The following is a 17,142-nucleotide window of genomic DNA, read 5'->3' as shown; positions in this document are numbered from 1 at the left end:
TTTAAAGGGACACTAAATCAAAATTAAACTTTCATTATTCAGATAGAGCATGCCATTTTAAACAACTTTCCAATTTGCTTCCATTAACAAAATGTGCAGTCTTTTTATATTTACATTTTTTGAGTCACCAGCTCCTACTGAGCATGTGCAAGAATAAGTGTGTATGCATTTGTGAATGGCTGATGGCTGTCACATGGTATGTGTATGCATTTGTGATTGGCTGGTGGCTGTCACATGGTACAGGGGGAGTGGAAAAATACATAACTTTTAAAATTGTCAGAAAAAAAAATCTATTACTCATTTGAAGTTCAGACTAAGTGCTATTGCAGTGTCTTGTTATCTTGCATTTGTTGATTATGTAAATCTACTGTGTTGACTGGTCCTTTAACAGTATATTTTCAGCTTAATTGATTAGCAGCAGACACCTCTATTCCACAAAATTGGAGATGCTTCTCTGTGACTGTGAGTCATCTTTCTCTGATTGTAAGTCCCCGCCAGAGGATATAAACCTGCACAGCCTTTTTGTACAAATATGGTGGCATTTGTTTTCTGTACAGAAATACTATGGCGGCCATCTTGGAGACCCTGCCACCATTTTGTAAAGGCAAATCCATAAACTTCCCTTACACTGTGAGCTTTGAATTGCAAGGGGTTCACCCCTGTTTTGTGAGATGCCCCCCCCAGAAGCTAATTCATGCTGGGCTTCCTAGATACCATTAAAGTTACTGGTGCAGCTATATTTAATGACGGGGATGACCCAATTTTATAACATTGACTTTGGATTTCTCTGCTAAAGGGGGGCACCTAATCATTAGAAATTAAAGGGACAGTAAAGTCAATATTAAACAATCTTGATACAGCTAGTGAATATTAATGTAAACAACTTTCCAATTTACATCTATTATCAAATTTGCTTTGTTCTATTGATATCCTTTGTTGAAAAACATTCCTAAAGCTGATTTGGTGGCTGCACATTTATGCCACTTATTATTGGCTCTCCTGATGTGTTCAGCTAGCTCCCAGTAATGCCCTGCTGCCCCTTCAAAAAAAGATACCAAGAGAATGAAGAAAATTTGAAAGTAGAATTAAATTGCAAGGTTGTTTAAAATTGCATTCTCTATCTAAATTATGAAAGAAAAAAGAGCTTTATATGATTTTAGTGTACATTTTATTTAGCGAGATAACTGGAAAATAAAATAATGTGGTCTCATCACTCCCCCCCCGTCTCTAATAGAGTTGTAGTTTGTCATCTGATTAGACCCCTGTTACGTGTTTATAACATTTACGCTTAATTGCTTATATTGACTCGACCTTCTGGTCACTTTATAATTACTTAATTAGTGCATCAATCTTACTCCACCATTCTGTAACTGCCAACTTCCTTTTATTTTACAAAACAACCCAAAATTGAGGCCTCACCCCAACCTTACAGCTGCTTGGCCCTGGTAGACTTAAACTTAAAGCGACAGTAAACATTTAGGGCTAGATTAAAAGTGAAACGCAATCGATAATGCAGGGTGCGTTATCTTGTGCTTAGACCCGTGCTAAAAACGGCGCACAATTTGGTATTACAGAAGTGGACGGTAAAAAAAAGGTTAACCAGAGATTCTTTACACAGCAAACATTTTTTTTTTATTGTTGGGTGCGTTATTAGTGCTCATGTTACAAGTGTTAAAGGGAAACTGAACCCACAATTTTTTCTTTCATGATAGAGCATGCAATTTTACGCAACTTATCTAATTTTATCCTCATCAATTTTTCTTCATTCTCTTGTTATCTTTATTTGAAAATGCAGGAATGTAAGTTTAGGAGCTGGCCCATTTTTGGTTCAGCACCTGGGTTGCACTTGCTGATTGGTGGCTGTGCATATAAACCATCTTGCCATTGGTTCACACAAATGTTCAGCAAACTTCCTGTAGTGCAATGCTGATCCTTTAACAAAGAATACCAAAGGAATGAAGCAAATTTGCTAATTGAAGTAAAATGAAAAGTTGTTTAAAATTGTATTCTTTGGGGCATATGTATCAAGCTACGAATGGAGCTTGATGCCCCGTGTTTCTGGCGAGCCTGCAGGCTCGCCAGAAACAGCAGTTATGAAGCAGCGGTCACAAAGACCACTGCTCCATAACCTGTCCCCCTGCTCTGAGCAGGCGGACAGACATCGCCGGAAATCAACCCGATCGAGTATGATCGAGTTGATTGACACCTCCCTGCTGGCGGCCCATTGGCCGCGAGTCTGCAGGGGGCGGTGTTGCACCAACAGCTCTTGTGAGCTGCTGGTGCAATGCTGAACACGACGAGCGTATTGCTCGCCGTATTCAGCGATGTCTGTCGGACCTGATCCGCACTGTCGGAACAGGTCCAACAGACATTGATAACTAGAGGCCTCTGTCTGAATCATGAAAGATAAAAATGGGGTTTCATGTCCCTTTAAGTGCTGTGCTCAAGTGCAACACAAAAAAAAGCTCTGAAAAATCTTGTGCTTTTGGAGACCTGATGAAAAGTGTTAACACATGAAAAATATACAGAACAAAACACATGAAAATATATAAAAATAATGTATTACCGTTATATTTATGTATACTGAATGTAAAAGGAAAGTTTTTATTGTCAAAATGTGAGTTAAATTAGACGTGCGCAGTAGCAGTTCTAGACCTTAAAGATATAGTAAACCCCAACATTTTTCTTTTATGGATCAGATAGAACATACCATTTTAAACAACTTTCCTATTTACTTCTATTATCAAATTTGCTTCAATCTCTTGTTATCCTTTGCTGAAGGGACAACATTGCACTACTGGCAGCTAGCTGAACACATCTAGTCAGCCAATCACAAGAGACAAATGTGTACAGGCACCAGGGCCGCTATCAGGGGGTGACAGGGGTGACTCCTGTCAGGGGTCCAATTGGCCAAGAAGCCCCATGAGGCAAGAACAACTTATTTAATAAAAAAAAAAAAAGGTGGGTACTACAGCAGAGTGCTATTGAGCGTGGGAAATGTTATTACAAGGAGTAAAGCATTAGCATTTGAGAGGATTTCTGAGTGTGCACTAAACCACTATGCACAGTGTGAGACAGACTTGGCACTTTGTACAGTGTATGCCTGAGTCAGACGGCAGATCACTTTCATTTGCAGAGGAGGTAGGACTTACTTAGTAAATGTTTTTTATTTCTTTGTGCAAGTTCGGATTGTAACTTCAGTGTGGTAGTAGTTGTATGGTGGGGCCAGGGGTCCATAAAAATACAGTTGTTTAGCAATATGTAGCAGTGTATTTATGATTATTTGACAATGCTGTAGCAATTCTATATTTGAAGCCATGCAGAAATGTTTTCTCCTCAATACACAAATGTTAGGTGCCCTTTTGGCAGATGTGAGTTTTTTTAATTAATATATATTAATTACATTCCAGTTTACTGCCCCTTTATGCAAGTACTTTCCAGATGCAAAGAGGATTTTTATCTAATATTTTTACACCTGCATTAAATGGTATACTCTCAGATTTCTCAGTGTTTGAAATGAGGCAGGTTAACTTAACACTGTTCAGTTTACACTACAGCTGACTTAATTTTGAAATGCATACAAACAAGCCTAAATCCTGCATTTAACCAGATCTAATGGTATAAAACTGAGTACCACAGCTTATGGTTCCACCAAGACCATATAGAGTACAGCATTTTCAAAATCCTTAAGTACAGCTGACAGATGGGAACATTTGTACACTATATTTTAACTGGTGCTCTTGGTTGGGGAAAATGGGGAAAAAACAAACATATGTCAACCTTTCAAAAGTACTTTTCTTCATCTAGCCATCTACCCAGATCATTAATGTACAATTTTGAATTCACAGAATTATTTTTGTTTGCACATTTATAAATATAATTCTTTAAAAAGTGACCACTTAATTTCTGCAATTTTTTTTATCATGCATGTCACACACTGTTGATTTAGGGGATGCAATGTGCAGAAATTTTACCTCATGTGAGTGTTTCTGTGGGTATCTGTGTTTATGTCTTTGTGCTTTTGTTTGTGTCTCTATGAGTTTGTATGTATTTTTTTCTGTGGGTCTCTCTGTGAGGGTGGGTGTGTATGTCTGTGTGCATTTTCTGTGGATGTCTATGAGGGTATTTGTGCTTTTTCTATAGGTGTCTCTGTGAGGGTTTGTGTATGTATGTCTTTGTGTATTTTCTCTGATGCCTCTGTGAGGGGGTGTGTGTATGTCTTTGTGTTTTCTGTGGATGTCTCTGTGAGGGTGGTTGTTTGTATGTATATCTGTGTTTTCTGTGGATGTCTCTGTGAGGGTATGTGCGTATGTCTGTGTGTTTTCTGTGGGTGTCTCTGTGAGGGTGTGTGTATGTCTTTTTGTGTTTTCTGTGGATGTCTCAGTGAGGGTGTGTGTGTATGTATGTCTTTGTGTGTTTTATGTGGTTGTCTATGTATGTCTGTATGTCTTTGTGTGTTTTCTAAGGCTGTCTCAGTCGGTGTTTCCTTGGGTGTATGTGCAAGTTTGTATTTGAGTTTGTGTGTGTGTGTTTGTGTCCATTGTCTGATCATTTTTGGGCATTTTGACCTTACTACTGATTATTAACATCTTTCTACAGACTTTGAGACTATTGAGACCTTTCCGTAAGTCGCCAATCCACCATTTAACCTTTCAATTATTGTTTAGGCAGTTCAGGGCCCTTCATTTCAGCCACTGCATGCTGTTGTCATCATTTAGTTGGCATCTTCCTTGACAAAAAGATAATCAGAACTCCATATTTTGTTTTGTAAATCTCCTTTTTTGACAAAACTGTAGTCTACCTCATTCTTTGTCAGGTCAATGTAAACAAGTGCTGAGTGTCTGTTTGGGTGTCTGTGTCTGTGTGTGTTTCTTTGTGTGTCTGCTAGAGTATCTATATGTGAATCCTTATGTGTGAGTGTGTGTTTCAGTGTATGAGTGTGTCTGTGTGTTTCTGTGTTACTACCTTCACAACATTTCCAAGTTTGACTACACTTAAGAATAAAGTGAATATACGTTTAAGTCACTTGGTCAAAAATTGCACATGTCAAAGGGGGGGGTGATCAATGGTTAAGTCAGGAGCCCCAAATTTTCTAGTGGCGGCCCTGGCAGGCACCAATCAGCAGCTAGCTCCCACTAGTGTAGGATATGTGCATATTCATTTTTAACAAGGGATACTAAGAGAACGAAGCACATTTGAAAATCGAAGTGAATTTCAAACTGTCTTAAAATGACATACTCTGTCTGAATCTTGTAAGTTTAATTTTGATTTTCCTATCCCTTTAAAGGGATATGAAACCCAAAAATCTTCTTTTGTAGTTCACAAAGAGAATACAATTTTTTTTTTTCCCCCAATTTACTTTTATTATCAAATTTGCTTAGTTCTCATGATATTCTGTGTTGAAGAGATACCTAGGTAGCCATCTGGAGAATTACATGACAGGAAATAGTGCTGCCCTCTAGTGCTCTTGGAAATGGATAACATTCTTTCAAAACTGCTGCCATAAAGCGCTCCAGAAATGGGCCGGCTCCAAAACTTACTCCCTGCTTTTCAACAAAAGGTACCAAGAGAACAAAGAAAAATTGGTAATAGGAGTAAACTAGAAAGTTGTTTAAAATCACATGCTCTACGTGAGGGTTTTTTTATATAATTTTTATTAGACAGTGTTATAAGTGTATCTGTACTTTTAAATGTTAATTTGATGTGTTATGTCTAATACTATGGCAGGATTGGATATGCTAGGCATATGATGGTCAGACCCCCTGTACATTATTACAGCCAAACAATATAGCTCCTTCCCCCCGTCCTGTGGCTTTTTGGCTCTAAACGTTCTTTTTTCGTTACGACCAATAATGTTTTCAACTGCTCAGACAACTTGCCTAATCGGCATTAGTTCAAACAAATTTGTATTAGTCCAAAGATGAATGCACATCTCTTGCTTTTACTACATATTTCTAGAATTAGGCCTCTATTTATCAAAGTCTGGCGGACCTGATCCGACAGTGCGGATCAGGTCCGCCAGACCTCGCTGAATACAGCGAGCAATACGCTCACCGTATTCAGCATTGCACCAGCAGCAACGCCGCCCCCTGCAGATTCGCGACCAATGGGCTGCCAGCAGGGGGGTGTCAATCAACCCAATCGTACTCGATCGTCTTGAGTTCCGGAGATGTCTGTCCGCCTGCTCAGAGCAGACGGACAGGTTATGGAGCTTGATAGATAGGCCCTAAGAGTCTAGATGTGTACCAAATCCAGGGTTGCATTTCAATTTTCCTTTAACTCAAAACTATTTTATATCTTATCTATTTTAAATTGAAGTTATATACTATCCTTGGTTTTACAAATACAAGTGATTTCTTATATATATTAAAGGGACATTAAACCCATTTTTTTTTCACGAATCAGATAGAATATGCAATTTTAAACAACTTTCTACTTTGCTTCTATTATCTAATAGAGCTGCGATAAACACCTTATCGCTTACGCACAACAGTTAGAGCGCCACTCGTAAACCTAAATGTTTTATATACAAATCTAAAGGGGTCTATTGTCCCTTTAAGTTACAGAATATTATCCCATATTCATCAAATGCTCAAATTATCATTATTACAAATATTTTTTTAAACATTGCTGCTGTCAAACGTGCACACTCCTCAGCCTACCTCAGTATACCAAAAGAAAGAGGTAATTTGTGTAACAGGAATAAAATTAGAAAGCTTAATTTTGACTCCTACCTCTTTGTAAGTGAAAGCTTATGATATTGACTTGTAGACTCACGTAATATCTTCTTTACTATTTCATTAATCATTTTTAATGATAACTCATGAAATAATTAATTTTAATTAGTGCTTGCACAATGTACTGTGGCTCCTCGTTGGTGAATATAACAAGTAATATGAGTCGTCATTGGAGATGTTAACGGGGCAAAAAATAGGGTTTTTTCGGTTGAATTTTGTTCATGTGGGCATTCGTTTCGGCCAAGTATTGGATTCAGAATTTGTTACCGTTTTTGTTCAATGGGAACAGCAAATATATACAACAGACCTGAGGAAGGAGCCCTGAAACGCGTTGTGTGGATATTATTCTTGACCAGGCAAGCAGTGCTGTCTACATTTTGCTTATGTTTTGTACAATATATAGAAACACTCTTTTTTTTATTGTATCCACATTTTTTATTTGGGGAGTCAGCGCTTATATACATTGTAAATGTATTTTAAAATTGTTAAGTAATTAATTTTTTTACCTTTCAAAAGAGTATTAGCATTTTCCCTACCAGCCCTGTCAGTATTGTTGGATACATTTCTTTCTTTTTAACATTGCAGCGGTAAGGATAATTTAACTTTCTACTTGCTAGAAATGTTTTTATTTAGTTCCTAAGATTTTTATATTATTGATATTTTGAGGGCTCTCCATTTTTAATAACTATGAACAACTAATTTTAACAAAAAAGTTACATTATAGAATTTGAACAATTAAGCGAACCTATCTTTTAATGCCAACATAATACATCTCGCTGACTGAATTTGAGTCAGACTAGCTCACAGAGGCACATAAGTCACACTACTGCACGTTCCAATAACTCTAGTCAGTGATAGAAAATGTCTGAGCTTCCCCAAGTCTCCCACCTCTCTATGCCAGGCTAAGGTTTGATTGGACAACCCTGTCTGATTAAAATCCAACATTTAGTGCCTGACTGGCTGTTACTAACATCAGTCATTAGTAATACTACAGGGAATGATAAGCACATGAATGGTCAAACCCTCTGTATCTCATTACAAACAAAGGAGGTAATTAGCCAAACAATATAGCTCCTCCCCTTCCTCTTCTGTTTTTGATTACAAACATCATGAACGAATGAACAAAGCTGAACGCACATTTCTATCAGTCATTATGCTGTGCCAAACATTTCCTATTTCTACTAGACATGTGCATTAAGATTTCGGATGAATCCAAACACAAAACAACAAATGAAAAATGAGTACCCCATTTAACAAATAAACAAAGGAACATTAAAAAATGTAATAGTTAATCTGTAAGGGTTCACAAATTCAAATTTACACTATTCAATGACAGTGTTCCCCACAGAAAAATTTGCCAGCTGGGTGGCATTAGAAAGTAGCCGGTTGGGGGCAATCTAATACTATTTAATATTATAACATTTTCTGTCATTTAAAAATGTTAATAGAGCTATCCAAAGCACAAATTAATGGCATAATTCAACATAAATTTATTAAATGATAATTTCACCCGCAAACATTGAAAACATTTAAAATTAACTAAGGTTAGCCTAATACTGGCTTAAATGTTAACCGTGTGGTCAGTAAAATCAGCCGGGTGGTGCACCCACTAAAAAGGCTCTGGGGTGAAAACTGCAATAACTATATCCAGTAATTCCTATGTCATCCAATTTGTATAAAAGTTTAATTTGTGTTCTTGGACAATCCTGACCCCATACAAATAAAGAGGAATCTTTTTTTTTTTAACTCTTGCTTATGACTTGTAGCAGCAGCATTAGCTACTGCTTTCAACTTTATTTAAAGGGACACAAAACCCAACTTTTTTCTTTCATGATTCAGATAGAGCAGCAATTTTAGGCAACTTTCTAATTTACTCCTATTATCAATTTTTCTTTGTTTTCTTGTAATCTTTATTTGAAAAGCAGGAATGTAAGCTTTTTCAGCACCTGGCTAATGCCTGGTGATTGATGGCTAAATGTACCCACCAATCAGCAAGCACTATCCAGGGTGCTGAACCAAAATGGGCTGGCTCCTAAGCATTCATTCCTGCTTTTTCAAATAAAGATACCAAGAGAACAAAGAAAAAATGATAATAGGAGTAAATTAGAATTTGCTTAAAATTGCATGTTCTATCTGAATCATGTAAGAAAATGTTTTTGTTTAGTATCCCTTTAAGTGTTAGCTGCTGTTCATCTGCTCCTCTGCAGTAATGAAAATATTCCTCATAGGAAATAAGGGGTTAACTAATTTACATTAACAAATGAGTAATGTTGTCAAAATTCAACTAAACCGAATGACCTCATGAATTAATCTTGGACGAAAATACAGATTATTTTTTTTCGTGACAAATGATTCACCCAAAACAAAGTTTTTATCTGTGAACTCATCTAATTCTACAGTTATATTAGATGCCTACAGACATCTCTAATTTGTTAAAGCATTAGTTACTCAAAATCACTATGGGGTGTCCCAGACATTGCATCTCCCGAGCAGAAAACGGCCAGCAATTGGTGGCTACATGCACTGTCTCTCCTGATTGGCTGACTGTATCTTTTAATTCATATGGTATAAGATGTTTCTGTAATTGTGAAACTTATGAGGCATATGGAGGTGTCTGTTTATTTGCACTGATGTAAAAAATGTAATTAAACAAAAATGTTGATTTTAAAAAATGTGACCCCCCCACAACGAGTACCATCTTTTAATTTTAGTATTTTGCCTTGCACTGTCAGCACCCTCTATCAACTATGTCCATCAAAAAGAAGTAATAAACACCAGATTAGACCAGAGAACCTAAAGTTCTTCTCTGTAGTGAGATTATCTAGGAAGTCTCATCAGTACTGTGAGTCCCTCAAAGAATTTTACAAAGGCAAATTCTAGCTTATGAGTTGTTTATCTCGCTGTGCAATGTTCTGGATAAGGAGAGGCAACTACATTGTAATACCAGCTAAAAAAAAAGCAAAAAACCTGTGTACATTTTGTGTGATTTCACTCCAAGCTGGTGAGTTTATGATGATCAGGCTCTAAGACATAAAGCAAGCTGTGTAGACCTTATGGCACAACAGTCTTATTGTGATCTTGTAGAAATCTCCCTCAATATATGCTTTCCATCTTGCCAATGGCAATTAGTTGGAAAAGGCTCCAGTCTTTCATGGAAAGTCATGTCAGATTGACCTACAGAACATGTCACTAGTGAAACCATGGAGACTTGACTCAAATTCCAGACTTGATTAGACAAGACTCACAACACGATCTCAGCCTCAACTAGCTCAGACCCTTCAGACTATTGATGTTTCAGAGGATATATCTTCTATCTGAAAGGATTCTGATCTTGTATAATTTAATGTAAAGAAACATATCTTCTTTTTTAATGAAGACGAGCAAGGCTGTGAACAGGTCCATCCTTCCAAAAGAAGAGGGTGTTATATTTCCATATTAATCAAGTGATTATCATTCCTTCATTCTCTCTTAAGCCAAGGAATACAAAAGAGACTGAACTACACAAATGTGAAGTGATTAAACTCCAAAAACATATGTCTGAAAGACTGCTCAATTCAGAAAATCAGATCCTATGTTTGTCCACCATGGCGGAATGTTTACAGTCAGGAGGATCAATTTACTGACCAGCAAGCTGCTGCTCTACAAAAGAAACTTTCCTCTTTTACATGTATTGCCTTAAACCCTTGTTGAACGGTTTATGTAAAACAGCAGCGTAATCTTCTCTGCACACATTTATAAAGTTTAATCATTTTTCTTTAGCTGATGATTCTTTTTTTTATTTGAGTAATAAATGTGTGTGTATCTGATCAGTGTGTATATATATATAAATGTAGGATACTGTGTATATATAAAAAAAAAATATTTTCTTTTCTGGTTATTAAGTTTTTATCCCTGAACAGTGAACCATAGTTATATTTTCAACCCTTTTTGTCTAAGTATGTATGTATGTTTAGTGTGTGTATCTGTATTATACACAGAGTAGTGTGTGTATGCATTATACACAGAGTAGTGTGTGTGTCTGTATTATACACAGAGCAGTGTGTGTGTCTGTATAGTGCACACGGCTGTGTGTGTATCTATATTATACAAAGAGCAGTGTGTGTGTATATCTGTATTATACACATAACAATGTGTGTCTCTCTATTATACAGAGCAATGTATGTCTTTATTATACACATAGCAGTGTCTATCTGTATTATACTCAGAGCAGTGTGTGTGTCTGTATTATACACAGAGCAGTGTGTGTCTGTATTATACATAGAACAGTGTGTGTCTGTATAATACACAGACAAGTGTGTGTGTCTGTATTATACACAGAGCAGTGTGTGTGTCTGTATTATACACAGAGCAGTGTGTGTGGGTCTGTATTATACACAGATTAGCGTGTGTCTGTATTATACACAGAGAAGTGTGTGAAGCTGTATTATACACAGATCAGTGTGTGTGTCTGTATTATGCCCAGAGCAATGTGTGAATCTGTATTATACACATAGACCTCTATTTATCAAGCTGTAAACCGCAAATACGCTGGAATTCCGCAGCGTATTTGTGGCGAGCTTGATTCGCCGTAGTTATCAAACCCTACAGACCGGCAAAAGTAGAATATAGTGACGTAACATACGATCCGCCGGACTCAGTCTGACACAGATCGATGCTTACGTCACTACAGATGTTCTAAACGCAAGTTCGGCACAATCTGACTACTTTTGCTAGTTATCAAAAAACTAGCAGGTACGCTCGCCACTTTTCCGGCCCAGCGTACCTGGTTTTCAATCCGCCGCGGAGGATGCCATAGGAATCAATGGGAGTCTGACAGCAGCGAAAGCTCATGTTCGCTGCTGCCCGATATCCTATTGATTCCTATGGTAGTTTCTACACCTAACACCCTTATATGAACCCCGAGTCTAAACACCCCTAATCTGCCGCCCCCTACACCGTCGCAACTAAATAAAGTGTTTAACCCCTAAACCGCCGCTCCCGGAGCCCGCCGTCACCTACATTATACTTATTAACCCCTAATCTGCCCCCCCCATACCGCCGCAACTCTAATAAATGTATTAACCCCTAAACCGCCGCTCCTGGGGCCCACTGCAACTTTAATAAAGTGTTTAACCCCTAATCTGCCCCCCCTAAACCGCCGCCACCTACATTAAATTTATTCACCCCTATCCCTTATCTCCCACCCCCAACGTCGCCGCCACTATATTAAAGTTATTAACCCCTAAATCTAAGTCTAACCCTAACCCCCCTAACTTAAATATAATTTAAATAAATCTAAATAAAAATTCCTATCATTAACTAAATAATTCCTATTTAAAACGAAATACTTAAAATAAACCCTAAGATAGCTACAATATAACTAATAGTTACATTGTAGCTAGCTTAGGGTTTATTTTTTATTTTACAGGCAAGTTTGTATTTATTTTAACTAGGTACAATAGTTATTAAATAGTTATTAACTATTTAATAACTACCTAGTTAAAATAAATACAAAAGTACCTGTAAAATAAATCCTAACTTAAGTTACAATAACACCTAACACTACACTATCATTAAATTAATTCCCTAAATTAAAATAAATTAATTACAATTAAATAAAATTAACTAAAGTACAAAAAAAAACCACACTAAATTACAGAAAATAATAAAAAAATTACAAGATTTTTAAACTAATTACACCTAATCTAATCCCCCTAATAAAATAACCCCCCCCCAAATAATAAAAAGCTCTACCCTACATTAAATTACAAATAGCCCTTAAAAGGGCCTTTTGCGGGGCATTGCCCCAAAGTAATCAGCTCTATTACCTGTAAAAAAAAATACAATACCCCCCAACATTAAAACCCACCACCCACACACCCAACCCTACTCTAACCCCCCCAATCCCCCCTTAATAAAACCTAACACTAACCCCCTGAAGATCACCCTGCCTTGAGATGTCTTCACCCAACGGGGCAGAAGTGGTCCTCCAGACGGCCAGAAGTCTTCATCCTATCCGGGCACAAGAGGACCTCCAGACGAGCAGAAGTCTTCATCCAGGCGGCATCTTTTATCTTCATCCATCCAGGGAGTAGCGGCTCCATCTTGAAGACTTCCGACACGGAGCATCCATACAGACTGACGACTACCCGACAAATGAATATTCCTTTAAATGACGTCATCCAAGATGGCGTCCCTTGAATTCCGATTGGCTGATAGAATTCTATCAGCCAATCGGAATTAAGGTAGGAAAAATCCTATTGGCTCATGCAATCAGCCAATAGGATTGAAGTTCAATCCTATTGGCTGATCCAATCAGCCAATAGGATTGAGCTTGCATTATATTGGCTGATTGGAACAGCCAATAGAATGCAAGCTCAATCCTACTGGCTGATTGCATCAGCCAATAGGATTTTTCCTACCTTAATTCCAATTGGCTGATAGAATTCTATCAGCCAATTGGAATTCAAGGGACGCCATCTTGGATGACGTCATTTAAAGGAATATTCATTCGTCGGGTAGTCATTGGTCTGGATGGATGCTCCGCGTTGGATGTCTTCAAGATGGAGCCGCTCCTCGCCGGATGGATGAAGATAGAAGATGCCGCCTGGATGAAGACTTCTGCCCGTCTGGAGGTCCTCTTCTGCCCGGATAGGATGAAGACTTTGGACCGTCTGGAGGACCACTTCTGCCCGGTTGGGTGAAGACGTCTCCCGGTAAGGTGATCTTCAAGGGGGTGTTAGGTTTTATTGAGGGGGGATTGGGTGGGTTTTAGAGTAGGGTTGTGTGTGTGGGTGGTGGGTTGTAATGTTGGGGGGTATTGTATTTTTTTTTAACAGGTAAAAGAGTTGATTACTTTGGGGCAATGCCCCGCAAAAGGCCCTTTTAAGGGTTATTTGTAATTTAGTGTAGGGTAGGGATTTTTATTATTTTGGGGGGATTTTTATTTTATTAGGGGGATTAGATTAGGTGTAATTAGTTTAAAATTCTTGTAATTATTTTATTATTTTCTGTAATTTAGTGTTTGTTTTTGTACTTTAGTTAATTTTATTTAATTGTAATTAATTTATTTTAATTTAGGGAATTAATTTAATGATAGTGTAGTGTTAGGTGTAATTGTAACTTAGGTTATGTTTTATTTTACAGGTAAATTTGTCTTTATTTTAACTAGGTAGCTATTAAATAGTTAATAACTATTTAATAACTATTCTACCTAGTTAAAATAAATACAAACTTGCCTGTAAAATAAAAATAAATCCTAAAATAGCTATAATATTGTAGCTATCTTAGGGTTTATTTTATAGGTAAGTATTTAGTTTTAAATAGGAATAATTTATTTCATGATAGTAATATTTATTTAGATTAATTTAAATTATATTTAAGTTAGGGGGTGTTAGGGTTAGGGTTAGGCTTAGGTTTAGGGGTTAATAAATTTAATGTAGGTGGTGGCGGGGTCCGTGAGTGGCGGTTTAGGGGTTAAACACTTTATTAGAGTTGCGGTGGGCTCCGGGAGCGGCGGTTTAGGGGTTAAACACTTTATTAGAGTTGCGGTGGGCTCCAGGAGCGGCAGTTTAGGGGTTAAACACTTTATTAGAGTTGCGGTGGGCTCCTGGAGCGGCGGTTTAGAGGTTAATAACTTTATTTAGTTGCGGTGGGCTCCGAGAGCAGCGGTATAGGGGGTAAACAGTATAGTATAGTGTGGGTGTTTATTGACAGGGTACCAAGAAAGCTGCAAATAAATCGAAGAGCAGCGAGATCGATGACTATTAGTTAACAACAGTCCGCTGCTCATCGCTCCGTACTTAGTGCGCAGCTTTTTGACAGCTTTCTTGATAATTTTGGTGAACATATTCAGGTCCGCGGCAGCGATGTTAGGCGAATTTAGGCTAGCGTATTGGTGCCGTCGAATGCCAGAAAGTCGACGGCTTGATAACTAGAGGCCATAGCAGTGTGAGTGTCTGTATTATACACAGAGCAGTGTGTGTCTGTATTATACATAGAGCAGTGTGTGTCTGTATTATACATAGCACAGTGTGTGTCCGTATTATACACAGAGAAGTGTGTGAATCTGTATTATACACAGATCAGTGTATGTGTATGTATTATACACAGATCAGTGTGTGTGTCTGTATTATACAAAGAGCAGTGTGTGTGTCTGTATTATACACATATCAGTATGTGACTGTATTATACACGGAGCAGTGAGTGTCTGTATTATACACAGAGCAGTGTGTGTGTCTGTATTATACAGAGAGCAGTGTGTGTGTATGTATTATACACAGAGCAGTGTGTGTGTGTCTGTATTATACACAGATCAGTGTGTGTGTCTGTATTATACCCAGAGCAGTGTGTGTGTCTGTATTATACACAGAGCAGTGTATGTCTGTATTATACAGAGTAGTGTGTGTATCTATATTATACATAGAGCAGTGTGTGTGTCTGTATTATACACAGATCAGTGTGTGTGTGTCTGTATTATACAAAGAGCATTGTGTGTCTGTATTATACACAGAGCAGTGTGTGTGTCTGTATTATACATAGAGCAGTGTGTGTGTCTGTATTATACACGGAGCAGTGGGTGTCTGTATTATACATAGAGCAGTGTGTGTGTGTATGTATTATACACAGAGCAGTGTGTGTGTGTGTCTGTATTATACACAGATCAGTGTGCGTGTCTGTATTATACAAAGAGCATTGTGTGTCTGTATTATACCCAGAGCAGTGTGTGTGTCCGTATTATACACAGAGCAGTGTGTGTCTGTATTATACACAGAGTAGTGTGTGTATCTGTATTATACACAGATCAGTGTGTGTGTCTGTATTATACAAAGAGCATTGTGTGTCTCTATTATAAAAAGAGCATTGTGTGTCTGCATTATACCCAGAGCAGTGTGTGTGTCTGTATAATACACAGGCAGTATGTGTCTGTATTATACAAAGATCAGTGTGTGTGTGTGTCTGTATTATACAAAGAGCTGTGTGTGCGTGTGTATAATACACAGGCAGTATGTGTCTGTATTATACAAAGATCAGTGTGTGTGTGTGTCTGTATTATACAAAGAGCTGTGTGTGTGTGTATAATACACAGGCAGTATATGTCTGTATTATACACAGAGCAGTGTGTGTATCTGTATTATACACAGAGCAGTGTGTGTGTCTGTATTATACACATATCAGTATGTGTCTGTATTATACATAGAGCAGTGTGTGTGTGTATTATACACAGAGCAGTGTGTGTCTGTATTATACACATATCAGTATGTGACTATATTATACACAGAGCAGTGAGTGTCTGTATTATACACAGAGCAGTGTGTGTGTCTGTATTATACATAGAGCAGTGTGTGTGTCTGTATTATACATAGAGCAGTGTGTGTCTGTATTATAGACATATCAGTATGTGACTGTATTATACACAGAGCAGTGAGTGTCTGTATTATACACAGGTCAGTGTGTGTGTCTGTATTATACAAAGAGTATTGTGTGTCTGTATTATACCCAGAGCAGTGTCTGTGTCTGTATAATACACAGGCAGTATGTGTCTGTATTATACAAAGAGCTGTGTGTGTGTGTATAATACACAGGCAGTATGTGTCTGTATTATACACAGAGCAGTGTGTGTCTGTATTATACACAGAGCAGTGTGTGTGTCTGTATAATACACAGGCAGTATGTGTATGTATTATACAAGGATTAGTGTGTGTGTGTCTGTATTATACAAAGAGCTGTGTGTGTGTCTGTGTAATACACAGGCAGTATATGTCTGTATTATATATATAACAGTGTGTATGTCTGTATTATACAATGAGCAATGTGTGTATCTGTATTATACACAGAGCAGTGTGTGTGTGTGTATTATACACATATCAGTATGTGTATGTATTATACATAGAGCAGTGTGTGTGTCTGTATTATACACAGAGCAGTGTGTGTCTGTATTATACACATATCAATATGTGACTGTATTATACACAGAGCAGTGAGTGTCTGTATTATACATAGAGCAGTGTGTGTGTCTGTATTATACACAGAGCAGTGTGTGTGTCTGTATTATACATAGAGCAGTGTGTCTGTATTATACACAGAGCAGTGTGTGTGTCTGTATTGTACATAGAGCAGTGTGTGTGTGTCTGTATTACACGCAGAGCAGTGTGTGTGTCTGTATTATACATAGAGCAGTGTGTGTGTGTATTATACATAGAGCAGTGTGTGTGTCTGTATTATACATAGAGCAGTGTGTGTGTGTCTGTATTATACACAGAGCAGTGTGTGTGTGTCTATGTTATACATAGAGCAGTGTGTGTGTCTGTATTATACACATATCAGTATGTGACTGTATTATACACAGAGCAGTAAGTGTCTGTATTATACACAGAGCAGTGTGTGTGTGTGTGTATGTATTATACACAGAGCAGTGTGTGTGTCT

The sequence above is a fragment of the Bombina bombina genome, chromosome 12 (genome assembly GCF_027579735.1).
Source record: "Bombina bombina isolate aBomBom1 chromosome 12, aBomBom1.pri, whole genome shotgun sequence".
Lineage (NCBI taxonomy): Eukaryota > Metazoa > Chordata > Amphibia > Anura > Bombinatoridae > Bombina > Bombina bombina.
This window is presented reverse-complemented; position numbering follows the sequence as displayed.